This window comes from Plutella xylostella, chromosome 29 (genome assembly GCF_932276165.1).
Source record: "Plutella xylostella chromosome 29, ilPluXylo3.1, whole genome shotgun sequence".
NCBI classification, from domain to species: Eukaryota; Metazoa; Arthropoda; class Insecta; order Lepidoptera; family Plutellidae; genus Plutella; species Plutella xylostella.
Window position 1 is genome coordinate 5952910 of NC_064009.1, and position 17613 is coordinate 5970522.

The 17613-nt window shown below is 37.3% G+C and overlaps 1 protein-coding gene across 5 annotated transcripts in view; it reads left to right on the forward strand.

The window, feature by feature from the left end:
- The first annotated feature begins 6427 nt into the window (after positions 1 to 6427).
- The window catches only part of LOC105387399 (regulating synaptic membrane exocytosis protein 1), a 79911-nt gene continuing 68725 nt past the window's right edge, over positions 6428 to 17613 (forward strand). For all 5 annotated transcript variants that reach the window (XR_007268016.1, XM_048631554.1, XM_048631556.1 and 2 more), the window contains exons 1-2: positions 6428 to 6478; positions 15277 to 15312. The gene's annotated coding sequence lies outside the window, so the exon portion shown is untranslated. The remainder of the gene's footprint in view (positions 6479 to 15276; positions 15313 to 17613) is intronic.

A 17613-nucleotide genomic window follows, 5' to 3' on the forward strand; every position in this document is an offset into this window, starting at 1 on the left:
CGTTTACAATTTTTACAATTACGTGAAAATGTTTGAAACATCGAGTGAACCGACGGCCGGCGCAGCGGTAAGGAAAAGAAACTAATTATTTTCCACTTACATCGAAGGATAGTGCTTTGTGTTGCGATGGTTTGAATTAGTTAATTATGTTGTAATTAGTTAATTGCATATTAATAGCTATTTGATGAATCGATGATAAGCGCTTAATTACAGGTCTATTAGTTATCGTGGGATTTGTTTACACCTCGCCGTCGATATCCATGAACAACGAAAATTATTGTGAATTATTCACAAATGCTGCTTTTAGAAAATACATCGGTGAGGGTAATCGCAGGGGTAGAGCCGCTACCTACAAGTTGAGGTGAGAGGGAAAATGAGGTTCCTTGAATGTTTTCCTTTATCTGTACGATGACTCATGTTAGGAAAATCGACGAAGGGTCTTGTGAAACACTAGCAGGTGCTTACCTCATATGGTATGTATGGTATGGTATGTATGATAGATAGAGATTTATAATAAACGACTGAGGCTTATATTCAGCGAAATGAAAGAAAATACTCCTGGCCGATAAAATAAACCGAAACCTTAAAAAAGAAAATAGCTTGCAAAAAGTATCGTACAGTAAGTAGAAGAATTTTTCCGGATCAACATTTTAATTATATTGTCACGGATAATGACTTTATCCTTGTAATTAAATTAACCCTTTCAGGCAATATCATCAAAATACAGGGTATTGATGAAAAGACGGCGTTGATCGGTTCGTACCAGCCAGGGTAGCGAAATTTAATTAGATATCGATATTGATTCTCAATCATGCGTAGTGTAACTGGGTAATAAGGTGGAATGGTAGTTTACTTTATCGTAAATTAGGCGTTGCTTTTCGAAATCTAACATGTTACATGTACCTATTATACAAATTAAATTACAGGGTTTTTTTTGTTCTCATTCAGATTGTAGGGAGTATAAGGGTGGGTTGCACCATTTAACTTTAACTATTACAAATGTCAAATCTGTTGGCGAGACAGATCAATCTTCAAGAGATTTGACGTCTGTAATAGTTAAAGTTAAATGGTGCAACCCACCCTTAGACTTGAGGTGCCTAGTCTAGCTTGTATCCTTAGGCCTCAACCATCTAACCAGTAGGTCCTTTTTATATCGTCGGGACCATAAATATACCTAATAACTTAATTTATAATCGGGTATTCATTATTATCATCTCACCAATAACGGCAAAAGTGCCTTATCTCATTTTAATGTCAATTACGTGTTGATTTAATATTACACGCAGCAAGTTGATAATGGCACGAAGGTAGGTATCCCAAGGCCTCATCTCGGGCATCGTCCCGAATATTATGAATGAATTAAGCGTAAGACAGTCGTGGAGGCATTTTCATGACCGCAACCCTGCGAAGGTCCCGCTATGACCGTGACACAGATAAACATTATAATATCTATTGTACCGTACTTACTAGCTAAAGGTATGTAGGTACATTACTATTGTGCCTACCGTACTTACTAGCTAAAGGTATGTCAGAGGTATTGTTTAGGTATATTAAAGGGCGCCTAAATGCTTTGTAGAGTTGAGATGAGACTCTCTTGAGACGAGTTTATGATTATGGATGCATCTGAATTTGCAATCGGTTATCAAATAATTCGGGTCATTTTCACATACTTACTTACATACATAAATCGACTCACCTCTGGCTACCCCTTCGGGTATTACAGTCGTGAGCATATTATGTAGGTAATCCGCCGCAATTTTCATATTCTGGAAAATATAGGAAATATATAATTATTAAAAAGCAAAAGCGCATCTTCTTAGTACTTACCTATCTAGCGAAGAACAAAGACTTTGTAACAAGCACTATTACCTTCCAACATAGATATAATCTCTTGGACGCACCGGGTGTCCGGCGAGCCCCGGCTCGGGATACAAAGAGAATGGCCTCGCAATCAAAAAGACATTAGAGCGCCACCGTCGTTCTATGTGAGAGCGTCTTGGAGGCTCGTATTCTGAACATGATGCCTCTATAGCTCGCTGCCATTGCCGTGGCATGACGGAATAAAATTAACATAAACACTCACGCGTATAATCCCTAGGGGGTTTTATATTAGTCATCAAGGGTATGGTTATACGCACCTATACTATCTACTATATTTCCGGCTCATACCACAACGTTAACGGATTCGAATGCTGGATTTCTATAGAAGGTAGGTAGGGTAAACGTACCGGTTTGCCGGCCACTACCCCTTTCCGGCCACTTCGCACATTATTTTGAATAATAGGATAGTATTGAGACATCTCCTTTCTAATTTCGCGCCATTCGACCTGGACGAACATCGCGGTTCATAATCCAACGGCATGACCTCGAAATTTGCGAACTTAGCCCTCAGTCACCATTTCAAAATTTGGTGTGTGGATGCGTGGCAAATTTAGCAGAAAAAATAGCAGGTGGATTGATTTTCAGAGGTACGTTTTTAAGTGTTCCTACTGTTTTATTAGTGATTGAATTGGTTTGTGTGTATTAAAGTATGTTTAATTTCAATATTCCATTGCCTAAACTAACAAAAGTTTTCATAATTTGTAATATTTTTAGTGGTCGGACAATAGGTTATCGATTTATTTCAAAATCTAGTTTCCGGCCGGGTGGTCGGAAACCGGTATATTGTAGTCATTAAATTTTGTCTATATTGCGGAAACCTTAAATGCACGACCATAGATTCCATTATATTAGTGAACAGCTAGAATTTTGTGAATTGGCAACTAGATTCCGGCCGTCAGAGTACCTCATAGTTTCAAAGATATGACCATAAAAAATAACGAATGTTTAGCGGCCGATAACCAGTTAAAACAAAACCTGTTTCCGGCCGTCGAAATAAGCGGCCGAGAATAGGTAAAAATTACACCTGATTCCGGCCGTCTAAAATAGCAGGCGGCCGAAAATAGGTAAAGTTAAACCTGATTCCGGCCATTAGATTATAAAACGGCCGATAATGTTTATCGATGCCAATGCCAAGAGTAGCTAATTTGACTTTAGATTTTAATTTGTAATTTCAAAAACCCTATGAACTACTGAATAAGACTCGTTTTTCTACTGTGAATTAACCGATTGGCCGATAACCAGTGCACTGGTGGACGATAACTGGGTAAAATGGCCGATAAGCGGTATATTTTCTATTTTTACAAAAAATATTTTTTTTTAAATTATATATCACTGCTACGTCTATAAACTTTAGGTTTTATAAAACTAGACTATTGAAAGATCAAATGATATGTTTTTGGAAAATCTTGACACACAGCATTATGATAGAAATTAACTCTGAAGTCAACAAGTCGCTTAAGTGGCCGATAACCGGTACTGTTACCCTATTGTTTTCATTGTTCTTTTAGTGAAAATCAAAGGCAGTATTACTATAGCTAAAAAAAATTACCATCTATGCGGCCTTTGACGACCGATGGGACTTACATATTTACAAAAAAACATTTAGACGAATTGATAACTTCACTCTTTTTTCGAACAGTCAGAATATTTAATCATTAGAGCGACTGTGTTGTATGTAATGTACTTATTGATAAACCCATTACTTACATTAAGTATACATTAAATTTAAAATTAATCTCTTTACCACCTTTTCTGAGTGATAGCATCAATCTGTTTGCGTTGGGGGTCGATCGTATGCCGGTTGTACACATGTTACCTAGCTATCAAGGTGGATACAGATCCATATTATAGGTGAAACCTTTCTCCGGGAATGATCCTGCGCCCGGAGCACGGCGGGCCGCTGGAGCCCCGCGAGGGTCGCCGGGCGCTCACCGCGTCCCTTTATGTCATTGTTTCAAAGCAGTTTCGCCAAAATTGTTTTTTATTCCACACACGAGACCACTTTGGACGCTGAAACAGCTAAGGAGGCTTTTTATGCCGGAATTTATGAAGGTTGATCAGATTTTTAACACTAAGCCTTCATTGGATAGAAACAATGAGAGTGATTTCATTTTATAAAATAGGATGACTTAAGTACTAAAACTACGACTAACTAGGTACTTGCATTCTGATTTATTATAATTAAGTAAATAGCACGTAGGTAGTTACGAGGTAGTAAACGCATATTCTACAATAGAAAAAAAATGAGTCTGGTTCGTTATAGTAGGAATCAATTGGTGTCCTAAATAGCTAGGTTGTTTAAATAACCATTAGGTTTGACTGTGTATCTAAATAGTGTACCTAGGTTTGAATATCAAGGCTAATCTACCAACCCATTTTAGGAGTCATGAAGCGAGCGACATTATTCAATTCTTAGGCATAATAAATGGTTTGATGTTCCATTTCCATGGGAATAATAAATTCAATTTCCATATTTTGTACAGACACATTTACGGCTAGGCGAAAGTAGATAAATTCAATTATTTCGTTGTTCTTTGTACCGAATAATGTAATAGTATCTGTATTTTTATCTAACAAAATTAAACCACACACTTCGTGACCCGGAGCTGCTGGCTGTAGGTACATACATAGGTAAATACGTAGGTGATAGTTAATGGATTGATAATCATGGTAGCACAATAATCAAGATATACCTATTACCTACACACTTAAATACTGCCTACTTACATAAAGATCACCAATTACATTGAACAATAGGTGCGAGTTATCTGGTAGAGTAGAGCGTAGCTAGGGGCAGGTGTGGCGCGGTCGGTGATGGATGAGGCGGCGGCGCGACGTGCCTGTCGCTTAATTGTCCGGATTATCTCAAATCTAGACGAGGGCTCGGCACCCATCTCGCACCTCGCCTCTCTTATTTAACTCTTCTTTTAAGCCTCAAGCCTTCCAGCTACTACGTACCGGATCGAAGATCCGGTGCACTTACTTATTATAACTCTCGGGAATTTCTCTTTAGGTAAGCATTACCGGAATTTTTCCAATCGAGAAAATATCCGAAATGCGAAATTGCCTCGAGCGCGGTGCATTTTCCATTACACGTAAATAGGTGGATGGGCATTGAAATTTAATTAGTTCGCAAATACGGCTGGGTTTTCACGTTGATAATATTCATCCTGAAAACTCAGCGTATTTGCTAGCGTGTTTTGATTTTAAGGGGTACAACGGTACTGTTAAATAATTTTATGTTTAAATTGTTTCCATCAGTGTTGAGGAAAATCAACTAGAAGGTAGATAAATTTATTTAAAATCGTAACATTAAATTATTGAGGATTATAACTTTACTTTTGAGCGAAAAAGTTGGATCTTTTTTTACACCGAAAGCTCTAAAAGGTATGAACCGCATTTTTTTTACCGGTGTCAAAATGATACATTTTGATGCTTTTAAGAAGTTTTTCATCACTCATGCTCAGAAAGTTAAGGTGTAATTTGCCGAAAAGAGGCATGAAAATAGCTATTCACTTCATACCTGCGGAAAATGGCTTTGATTGATGAATGATGAATGAGAATCGATGGATGATGATGAATCTCAAGTACCTGCCTGATGATATTTACCGTGTAATGAATATTTGTGTTGTTTTTATGAGGATTATATCAAATGACGAACCTCACAGCACACGACACACGACACACCTCAAATATGTATTGTATCATTCATGCAGAATAAACACAATAACTATTGCCTTCGTAAGATTAGATATACACTATTGATATAATTAGTTACGTTTCGGTTAACGAACCGACCACAGGTAAATTAGCAGACCTTGTCTTGCGGAATAAGCTATTTCCTCTCGAGCATAATCTAGTAGGATGGAGCTGAAAAGTAGGTCCACTTCTTTGTATACATATCATCTGAGGTGCGTCCGTATAATGATAGTGGGTCGGTGGTCGGTGGGCGCGCAACACAGCGAAAGTGCCACTCAGCAATTCCGCTCGCTGCTGCCCAAAGCGCGTTTAAAACGAACAATGTTCCTGAAGGCTTCTTAATATTGTCTACGTCTTGTTTCTGGCTCGGGCGGCTTCATCTCCCGGCGTTATCCCACAATAGCTGTTGCGGTAAGCCTCAGCTGTACTAACTAAGCCTTTGTGCTGAACAGTTAATATCAAACTTGTGTTCAAAGTTTTAAGACAGATTTAATTCAAACACGGCGATGTCCAAATTTATATTTTTATGTTCAACCAAGACATTTACTGATCTCGAAAACCGACTTCCAGACGTAGCAAAAGTTTTACCTGTACGTACTCACATTAATTTGGCAAGCATGACATGTTTATGTAGTTAGGTCGGAATGATGCTGCAAAGCGAAGGACTCGGTATTGGCGGGGCGCGGACGCGGCGCAGGGGCGGGCGGGGCGGCGGGCCGGGCGCGCAGGGCGGGCGGCACGTAACAAGTGAAGCGGGCCCGGGAGCAACAGTCTGCCGCAGCCCGGCCACGCGGCGCCACCGACCGCCGCCGCCGCCTCGCTCCGCCTCGCTCCGCCAGCCGCGCGCCGCCGCCGCCGCCGCCGCCGCCCCGCTCCGCCGCCGCCGCACACCACCCCGGTAACCCACCTCTACATTTGATGGATATCTTTATATCGACACAAAGGCTTACCTGTTGAACGCATTCCGGAGGTCGTGTTCGTTCAATCTCCCATCATTTCTTTGGATTGGAATGATCATTAAATCAATATTAGGTACGATTTCATAAATATGGCCAGTGTACAGTACAGGTGGGTCTGTATACCTGTACCTGCTGCGATTACCATGATGGCGTCCCGCGGCCCCCGGCGCAGATTACGGCTCGCGTGCACTCTGCTTTGCGAAGCTCCAACTATAATGTAATGAAGCCAATTTACTTGCCCACTTTTGCATAGTTTTTGCTAGAAGTGTCCAAAATAGTAAATTAGATTGCTTTACAATTACGTTTCTGCACTCGCCGATAGCTAGGTACATACTTCTGGAATATCTATGAAAAACTAGTTGATAGGTAAATGATAAATATCATGTTGTATGTTAAACTTTTTAACGCTACATGGTTGTATATTTTAATAAAATAAACGTAGTATGTACAGGCATTATAATTATGTACGTGGATTCCATCCTTCAATATCAATTTATTTTTTTCATAACAATCATATACTATATACAAATAAAATAAACTAATTACAACAATAAAAGAAAATAAAACTAACGGGGCTTAGATATTAAGTGAATAAACCGCCCCGAGACATAAAAAAAATATAATATGTTATAGGACCTTACAAATAAAAACACAATTATTCCGTTGAATGAATTTATTTTTTGTTTTATGTTTGTGCAGAACAAAGCTGTTGAATACGCACAAAGGATTACAGTGATGCCGCTAAATGGAAAAATGTTGGTTCAAGCATTGGGCACAAATAAATTTGCGTGAATGTTTCTATTTGTTTGTTAGTGACTACACATTGGGGTTTCTTTTTTTTTACTTTAAAGTAAATTCTGTATTCTGCATCTTTCAGTTCTGATCTCTACGTTTTTGAAGCTAAGTACGAAACAATATTTCGTCTGCATTTTAGTGCGACTTAACTATCGTTCCTGTAGGGTGACTCGATTATCACAATATAATAATTTATGTTTTAAGTAAATATTTATAAACAGATGGTATTGTTATATTAAAAACGTTTATTTTATAATAACAACATAAAAATACGCGGTCAAGGATTCATGTTAGCTTTAATTTTACGTATGCAATTTCTATACAAGTTTATACGGCAGTTTATAAATACATAACTTATGCAATTGACTTCAATTCGTAACATATTTTTATCTGTATAAGCTCTTCAAAGTATTTGTTATAAATTACTGTTGGTATGGTATGGTATGGTACCTATAGGCACCAATATTTGCAAGTCGATATTTATCTACTCGTATCTGCTTGTGCAGTTAGCAACCATTATGTCCCGACAGAGTTATTATCTGCGTACAGCTGACCTTTAGACCTGGCTACTGATACTTTGATACAAATAATTACACACTTACAGAATGCCAGATTCTCTACCTACTTATAAATTAAAAAATATATAAGTACTTAAGTGGCTGCTGCATTTGTCGAATGGACTTGTGAATCGGATTTTTACAGGTTTGATACCAAACGCATCTAGTATTGTTAATAGGTAGATAATAATGAACCGGCTTGAAGTTTGGAAATGAGATCTCATTTAGATCATCTCATCATCTGCTTATCTACCAACCACCGACGATGAAAAGGAAGGGTGTCATAAGTTTTATGTATCTGTGTGCAGATACACAGACAGATTTATGTGGTAGCGTAGCTCTCAAACAGCTGAACTGATTTTCATTTAGTATTTTTCGGATCATTGACGGTGTTCTAATAAGCCAAATGCTATCAAAATCGGCTTAAACGTTGAAAATTTATTTAGTGTTGGACGTCGGGAGTTTTTAACTTTGATTAGGTCAGTTATATCTTTGTAATCAAGATGTTTTTTGTATGTTTTGATATATCGATGATCAATAAGGACATGTTATATTCTATTCTAAGTGAAATTTTGGCTTTTGACTGTGAGGTTCGTTGGATGCCGATAACTTGTGTGAAGTGATGAATTTTGTCGTCATTTCGGGTCAGTTGTCGTTACAGTTTCCTCTATAGAACACGTTTACCCTACCTCCACTATCGCTTATCGGTTGCTTAAGTGCAAGTTTAGATAAATTCAAACTTACACTAGGTGTAGGTATACGGTGCTTCGTCAGGTGGGTATTGTAATATTGTAGCTACGTCACCGTCGGTAACCCGAGCTCTCCGAACGAATCGAATTCGAGAATAGGTCTTTCCATAGCTGACCTTTCCTTACGTAAACCTAGACAGATTTATTTTTCAACTTGTGGTCCTATACTAACAATTAGTTGCGTAGGCTCAGCTCAGGCTAGACTAAAAAAACTAACAAAGTCTCATATTGAAATTTCAGCATCAATGTTGAGTGGGTTTATAATTTTTTTAAACGAAATATAATACCACCTATCACTCATTTAAAAACCGGCCAAGTGCGAGTTGGGCTCGCGCACAAAGGGTTCCGTAGCAGCAAATAGTTAAATCAACCTATCTCAAAAACTATAAGAGATACTTTGATCAAACCAAAAATCGTTGAAAGAGTTAATTAGCATGCATCACCTCTATTTTTTTTAGAATTTTATACCCCGTAGTTATAAAAATAGAGGGGGGGGACATACTTTTTACGACTTTGAGAGCTGATATCTCAAAAACCGTTCACTTTAAGAAAAATGTTTTTTAGAAAACTTTATATCATTTTAAAAGACCTTTCCATTGATACCCCACACGGGTATGTACATCGAAAAAAAAAAATTCATCCCTCAGTTACATGTATAGGGGGCCCCACCCCCAATTCTTTTTTTTACTATTTAGTGTCATATTTTTGTAGCGGTTCATACAACACATATTCCCATCAAATTTCATCACTGTAGTACTTATAGTTTCCGAGTAAATCGGCTGTGACAGACGGACAGACGGACAGACGGACAGACGGACAGACGGACATGACGAAACTATAAGGGTTCCGTTTTTGCCATTTTGGCTACGGAACCCTAAAAAGCAGCTAAATGAATACAAAATATAGTTGCTGAGTATTCATTGAATACTTGTCCAACTAGAAAATAACGGAAAAAATAAAAAAATCTAATGAAATGAAAGGTAAATTTAAAGTACTTGTGAATAAACACAAATTTACGACTGCGTAACTATGTATTATATGTGTGTTATGTAGTTATAGTTAAAATGATAATGCTAATAGGCTTTACTTTCTTTACTGCCAGATTCAATCAATATTATATTTATCGATGACTGGTAGTTATTTTATTTATATAAAATCTTTCTTATTATAACTCGTAGCGATTTAAAACAACGGATGTGCAATGGCAAAGTTTCCAAAGTTAAGCTGACATTAAATAATTACAAAGGAGATGGCGGCATTTCGTACCCAAGCTGTATACAATTGGGACATTATGCCTTTTAAAGTTAACATCCATTTATTATATTAGTTTTAATGAGATCAGTGGCACATAAGATATAGTAATATGAGTTTTATATACATGTATCGAATGTAGTGGCGAATATACAAACAATATTTTATTTAAACAAAAGAGAGCCACAGTAATTAGCTTTCAAAGCTATCTAATATCTACCAAAATAGTACTTTCAATACCAAGTTAATTGAAACCGTTTCAATATTTAGCCGGGTGTGGAGTGTCCACTGTGCGACCAGATTGTCACAACAATCTAATGACCACGTCTGTCGGGACTTCGCTCCCGAAATGACTTTCAGGAGCGGTGAATGTGATTTTAACGATTCATTAAGCTCGGCTCTCATGTTCTTTATGTTCTCATGAAATGTATTTTTTTATCGTAGTGATGAAAGATGTTAGATAATACGATAAGTTTTGTTGATAAAAAGCCAATTTATTGAAACGAGCGTTACCAATTCAGATGTTATAAAATAAATGATTGGTTAAAAAGAAAACTAATGATGTTGGTGTAGGCTTGCATTGCAATGATCAACGATGATGGCTTGTTGCTTGTAACAACTTGTAAAACGTAGTTCGTAGCTCGTAGCCCGTAGCTCGTAGCCCGTAGCCCCGGGCTCGTAGCACGCCTCCGTCGTTTACCCTTGTCAGCCACGAAATTTGGTCACACCTCCCACCTACTACTGAAAAATCCTGATTATTGTTACGACGTAGCGTTTCCGACGTCAAAGTAGTTAAATGTGGTTTAACAGATGGTTTCATTGTATTTGGCTCCGTGACCTATCAGTGTAACTCTTACACTCTCACCGAGGTATATAAAATATATCTTGTTAACTACAAAGTTATTGCTTGTTATGGTTCAAAGCTTGTTATGTTCCAATTTCTATTGAGTCTCTGTTCAGATAGCAAGAATTCTTTGTTGAATCTCGAATCTTTTTATTGCGATAAAAAGGGTTTTATCGCCGTTGGGTCAGCAAAGTGTATGTAAATGAGTGAGCGCCGGGCTTTCGCGATAGAAATAAAAGGGAATTGGCATTTGGGGTGATATAATTCAGAAGATTTACAGGAGGCAGCGGCTGGGGCCTGCTCTTGCGGAGGTGGAATAATTGAAGTAAAAATATTCGCATACTTATTTATTAAATATTCAATATCAATACCATCCTCAAGAGATTCTGGTTTAAATTAAAACATGATGTGCACATCATAAATATCACAGGTTACTGTATCCTAGATCCGTGGAAGTACTTGCCGTAACTGTGAGAGGAAACCCGAGGCCCTCAGCGGAACGCGGGGCGTGCGCGGCGCTAACGAAACTCGTTATGTTGCGAACACAAATAATCGTTAGCAATTGTAAAATACGTGCTTATCCATATTTATCGGTCATGTTATATACAGGGTGGAATTGTATCAGAAATCATCCCGTAGACAGGTTAATGTAGCCAAACAAATAGAAAATCTATCAAAGGGTTATTTTATAAAGATTCTATTAAAAGCTATCGAAGTTACAATCTTATGGTAAGGATTAAGAGATTCGTTTCTCAGAAAAAGCACTCGGCTCCACCAGTCACGGCCTCCATCGACACCGCGACCTTTGCAACTTCAACTTCACACAAAACACCCTTTAACGTTTTATGAAACAAGCAAAGTTTGTAGCGAAGCTATTGTTGGTCTTGGTCTACTTTACATGAAGAATCTACATGCGAATAAGACCTTTTCAAAGTTTTCGCATAGGTTAATTAAGAAGTTTTTTAATTAGCTACATACAAGTTGTGTCATGAAGATTTTATCAATACCTACTTAATTTTGTAATAACTTCACTTATTAGATAACATCAGAACTTAGACTGAATAGGCTACCAATTTTCGCAGGCGGCTGCAAAATTTTTCGTTCAACATTCTCGACATCAGATCGATCGGTGAAGTGCCTTTGTTTATTTACGAGTATTTTGTGAGAGGAACTCTTGGCTGTTTCGTTTTATGTCGGATGTTCTGTATTTATAGGAGCAGCTGTTCAGTGATTCATGAGAGGCGCTGAGCGACCGGCCGCCCCACGGTGGGCGCCAGGACGGCCTGGCCCGAGTGTTTACCGCGGCCGCCATCATTGCTTACCTATTTTAATAGTCAAAATATACATTTTCTACAAAATACCTCACTTTAGATCTATAGAACGACATGTGTAGCAAAACGGCAAACGTGTAGTATTGGTGTGTGAATTTATAGGGCAGTAAACAAAAGGAATGGAACGATTCACTTATCACGATGTTGTGTTCAGAACCGCTCAACCAGCCGGGTATATTCTGAAATCATTTTACAAATTTCGATCACCTGTGAAAAGTAGTCACAGGCGCAGGCGGCTAAATGGAATTATATCTACCTAAATCAAATACATAAACAGCGGTAAAACTATAAAATATTAGAATTCTTTTAAACATTGACATTGCTCTAAATTGCTAGTTTTCTACAGCCTTGTTCTTGTTTAAAAATTGTTTTCTCTATTAGGAAAATATACAAATTGAATACAATAGGATGATAGTATATAATCAAAACAATTATATGGTCTATAATTATAGCTTGGATATACATATAGGTGTGAAAGAAAGCCAATTAGTAGGATTAACTTGGATTTATTTCTGAGCTGATTGAATAATATAATACAGATTAAAATACAGGATTTATTCCTATTAAATATTTTTGAGGTAAATTTAAAATTACAAACATTCATATTTTCTATTACAAAACTGGTAGTATTTTTAGCGTAGCTCGTGTGTGAAAATCGAAAAACTAGATTTTCTGTAAAAGTTAATCCAATTTCACGATTGGAAGCGCAAATAACTTTGGAAATAGAATTATCCCGCTTCTGATAGAGGTGATGTGTTTGTTTTGTAATCAGAGCGAGAGGAAACTTAGTTTTGTGTTGGAACCGATTGTTCTTATTCTTACTGGAACTCTCTAGCCTTGAGTAATGATCATTGTAGTTAGTGTTGCAGGTTTGATGGTTGTATTGATAGGGATACTTTCAAGATTATGTTTTATTGTGTAGAGTTTTAAAGCACTACTTATGGACATTCTCACATTTCTGGCTTTCTGCAGGTATATTTTGACATACTTATTAGCCAAGAATATTTTTAATTTAACATAACGTGTTCCATAAAGGTCACACATTCTGTAATAGAAAAATACGTACCTATTTGGAATAATCGAAAGAACTCCATGGCTCTAGCCTGTTAGTGCTTTCGTATTAAAATTTGGCTTATTTGTTATAATAAATATACAAACAAGTCTAATCGATTAAAATAAATAAGTTCATTAATTCTGCCTTCGGCTTTTGGAAAATGTGCTGTGGCTTGATATCTACGAACCTACCGTATCTTAGAATAAGAGGGGGCGAGGAGTATGAATAAGTCTGAAAGTAAATACGAGGAGTACCCAAGCATAATTTAGGTTTAAAATTGAATTCTAGAAACAATATGTTGACTTCTCTGAAAAAAGCCCTGCGAAGATAATTTCGCGAAGTGGGATCTTGGATGTAATTTGATGTTTTGGGTTCAGAAATGGTTTTTCCTTCTTGGAAAATTAATGGAAAGTGTTCTGGTGGTCACGGGGCAGTGGCACGGGGGGAGGGCAACGAGGTGGAAGGGGGGGGAGGGGCACAATCAGCGATGTTTGCGCTGATACGCGGCGCGTGACGACAAACTTAAGTTGCCGATTTATGACCCACACAAATGAGAGCTAACATATAAATTTAATTTTCTGTTTGCTCACTCCAATTCCCGGTAAAAGATCAACAGTGGTTTCAGTACCTTTACAACTTCATTTGTAGGATTTGACGGAAAAGGGGGACTAAGTAGGAATTCAGTAAGATCTTGTCGTTTGTTTATTCTAAAACTAGTCAGGTCAGGCCGGTGCGGTGGACGCTTTGGTAGATTTTGGACGCCATTAACTTCATCATATGTACATAACGGGTTTGACCTAGTTGAAACTTGGCATTGGACTTAATGATGTAGGCTTGTACCCATGTATAGATAGGTAGGTACACTAATGCGTAAAGTCACGCGTAATTGTGTATGTTACTTTTGATGCTAGTTGATGATTCCTTCATCCTTACTTCCTTACTATCCTTATCCTTACTAATATTATAAATGCGAAAGTAACTGTGTCTGTCTGTCTGTCTGTCTGTCACTCTTTCACGCCAAAACTAATGAACGGATTTGAATGAAATTTGGTATACACACGGTCTAGACCCTGGGAAAAAACATAGGCTACTTTTTATCCCGGAATTCCCACGGAAAAACTATTTAGGCCGAAGCAAAGCGTGCGGGAACAGCTAGTTTTAAATAAATAAGTATTAAAGGTACCAATGGGCCAGCCAGTGGTGACTTTGGGACACGTCTGCCGCACCCTTAAATCTTAACTGATAGTCCTAGGAACCCTTAATGCCTAAAATATAAGTAGGTAATACGAACGTAGGTATTCGATACCGACATTTCATTTCAATATTTCAAAGATATTTTATACCTTTATTTGTATTTGTATTTGAGTTGTAATTTTTTATATGTATAGAAGCAAAACACGAGTTTTCCAACACAAGAGGGTATATTTCGCTTCATCACTGTCAAAGTGGAACTTATTATTGAGTGCTGCTTGACGGAAATTAAATTTTATATATTTAGGCTTCTTGATGTATTAGGTAGTACCGCCGCCAGCGGTGTGATTGAACACGTAGAAAACATAAACTTATGTAGGTACACAGACTAGAAGTCGCTGGCATTTAGAAGGATCGTTCAGCTATTAAAAGTGGTAATCGCTGCCGCAGTAGTACTCGGTACATACCGGATACCAAGGAACATAGAATAGAATACTCTTTATTTTGCACCATTAAAGACAATATTCAAATTCACAACTTATATTTAAACTAGCACAAAAAAGGCGGCCTTATTGCTTAAAGCAATCTCTACCAGACAACCTTTGGATGGAAGAGACAAATTTAACATAATTAATGGGAGTAGAGGTGCAAGGTATACTAATTAAACAGTACATACTATAGACTATATAAATAAATAATAACATAATACTACGGAGTCGGTAGTTCGGTACCTAGTTATGTGATAACAGGAAGTTTATCAAGAGCTCACTTTGTAAACGATAATCGGATCCGAATGAAAATTTAAATAGAAAGAATAGAGCCACGTTCTTACGTAATCAAAGTAGGTAAAAGTACTTTAAAAAAATAGTTTGCGAAATACTTCTAGTAATTATAGTATTTATTATGCCTTGTTGTATTGACGCGTTTATTTGAGGTGATATTTATTACATTATTGTTTTTTTCAGGTGAAACACGAAATAATCCACATAAATAAGACTTTGGTAAGTTTACTATTTAATGTATATACTTAGTAAGGTTAGTTTTAATCAAGTTATGTATACTGTATAATATAACTAGGTAAATTCGTAAACGGTAAATAATTCTAATCCTCGTCGTCTGGTCGTCCCCTACTTAAAGTAAAGTAGCGTGTTTTCTAAGTCTGTTTTATGAAGGTACCTACTTTCCTACCTGTCTGCCTTAAACAGCGAAATAATTTAGCTTTTTAAAGATCCTAGGTAGTCGTAAAATGTCGTAGGTTCGGGACAAAGAAAAGGTAATTTATTGAGAAGGAGAATATATTAGCCATTCGGTCGGTTTCCACAGTGAGCCTCTTAGTGGCGTTTAATCTGTTCCATCTAGCGTGAGAGTCTCAAGTTTGGCCATTTTCAAGTTATTTATAGCGATCTGGGTCCGCACACGCTGTGTCAATGGCGATAGCGGCCGCTCCCCGTCTCACCTCTATAAATAAGCGTACTCCTCCGAAAACGTAAAAAAACTAAAATAAGCAATAAGTTTCCGCTTCACACACAGCGGGCGCGCATAACAAACGGATGGGCACAATACAGCCTTCGGGAGGAATGAAAAAGCATTCACTGGAACGGAGAACTCACAAAATTGCCCAAAGGAATTTGTATTAAGAACGACTTTCGAATCGTTTCGTTGATCAAATCCCATTAAAACTTTTTCGATTAAACATCTTCCTTTAGTAAAATGCTTTCATCTAACGTTCTCGTATAAATAATGTTGTTACATGATTTTTTTCAATACTCTTGCTTGAAAACCTGCTGTATGGTGGTACAATGTTAGAAAATTCCACCCTCCATAAAAAAAGTACTTTCCAAATGTAGTATGTGATATACTTAATGTTTTATCATTAATAGGTATGCCTACGATGATATTTATAGTCTTTTAGCAGTTGCGTGGCAGGTCTACGTCACGACATATCTTTCGTACAACAACTTTAACAAGCAGCTTTTAACTTTAAAACTTATAAATATTATCTTAGAAACATTGATATTGCTCTAACATGAATACGAATTGAATAAGCGAATCATTTCGTTTCGCGAGCACGAGCTATCGCGTTATTGACAGCTTTACGAAGTACTTTCAATACAAGTGGGAACGGAGAACGAAGAAACGATCGCATTTTCTTCACGACTCCTTCTCTATGGAACAATACTCCGCGCTCCATACATCGCGATACGGTGAGAATGCGCCGAACAAAACACATTCAATGAAGCAAAATTGGACCCTGAATATTCCCACCTTTTCACCGTTCATTTCATTTCATTTTTACCGTTGAAATTGTTGTTTTTTAATTGAGTTGCTAGGTACATGTTCGATTTGTTTCGTAATTTGCGTTGCTTTGTTAAATAATGCTTGAAAAACAAGCGTGTTTGTTCGTGTATGGTTCGATCCTTGTATGTACATGGTGTCCCGTAAATAGTGGACCAACGGAAAGGGGGGGACTCAGGAGTTCAATCTGAATAACTTTTGTTGTACTTATCTAAGATTTTGGCAATTAACGAAAAAAATATTGTTTCTTCATAGTACGTTTGATGGTGACGTGACTTTTACTATGGAGTAGCAAGTTTTTTTTATCGTTAATTTCCAAAAGTCATTCAACAAAAATCACCCCCTTTCCGGTGGTCCACTATTTACGAGACACTCTGTAATTTACAATCATTTACATATTCATTTTATATTTTTGATGAAAATTCAGCATTGATGTTAACAGTGGTGATGTTAAGTCAGTTAATTAATGAAATTACCAGCTGTAGGCCTCATTTTACCTACATTTATTATTTTACTATGGTCAAAATTATATGAAGTAATTTTCGTGTAATCATGTAGTAACATAATAGTAACCATATATAGGGCCACTTGCAGAAACATTTAAATCTAGATGTAGTTTCAAATCTCGATTTAAGAAACGTCAATCCATATAAAATTTGACACTATACTCAAATTTTTAATCCCACGGAATTCTGACAGTTATCAATTTTTGACATGTCAGAGATCACAAACCTTTTTTGGCTGGGTACTTTTTTCAATACGAGTCGGAACATCAGTTGTATCCGGACAATTTTCTATATTATATTTTTAAATATTTAGAATGATGGTTTTTACGTTAGACGCAAAAGAACCACGAGGACGCTTCTTTCTGGGAGAGAGAAAGTCGGACTCTTGTGCTCTGTCAGATGAGCTCCTTCACGGGAAGGACCAGGTTGTGGCTCCATAACGTTTATAAAAATCAACAAACGATCACAACATGAAAGGTCAATAATAATAAACTGGCCAAG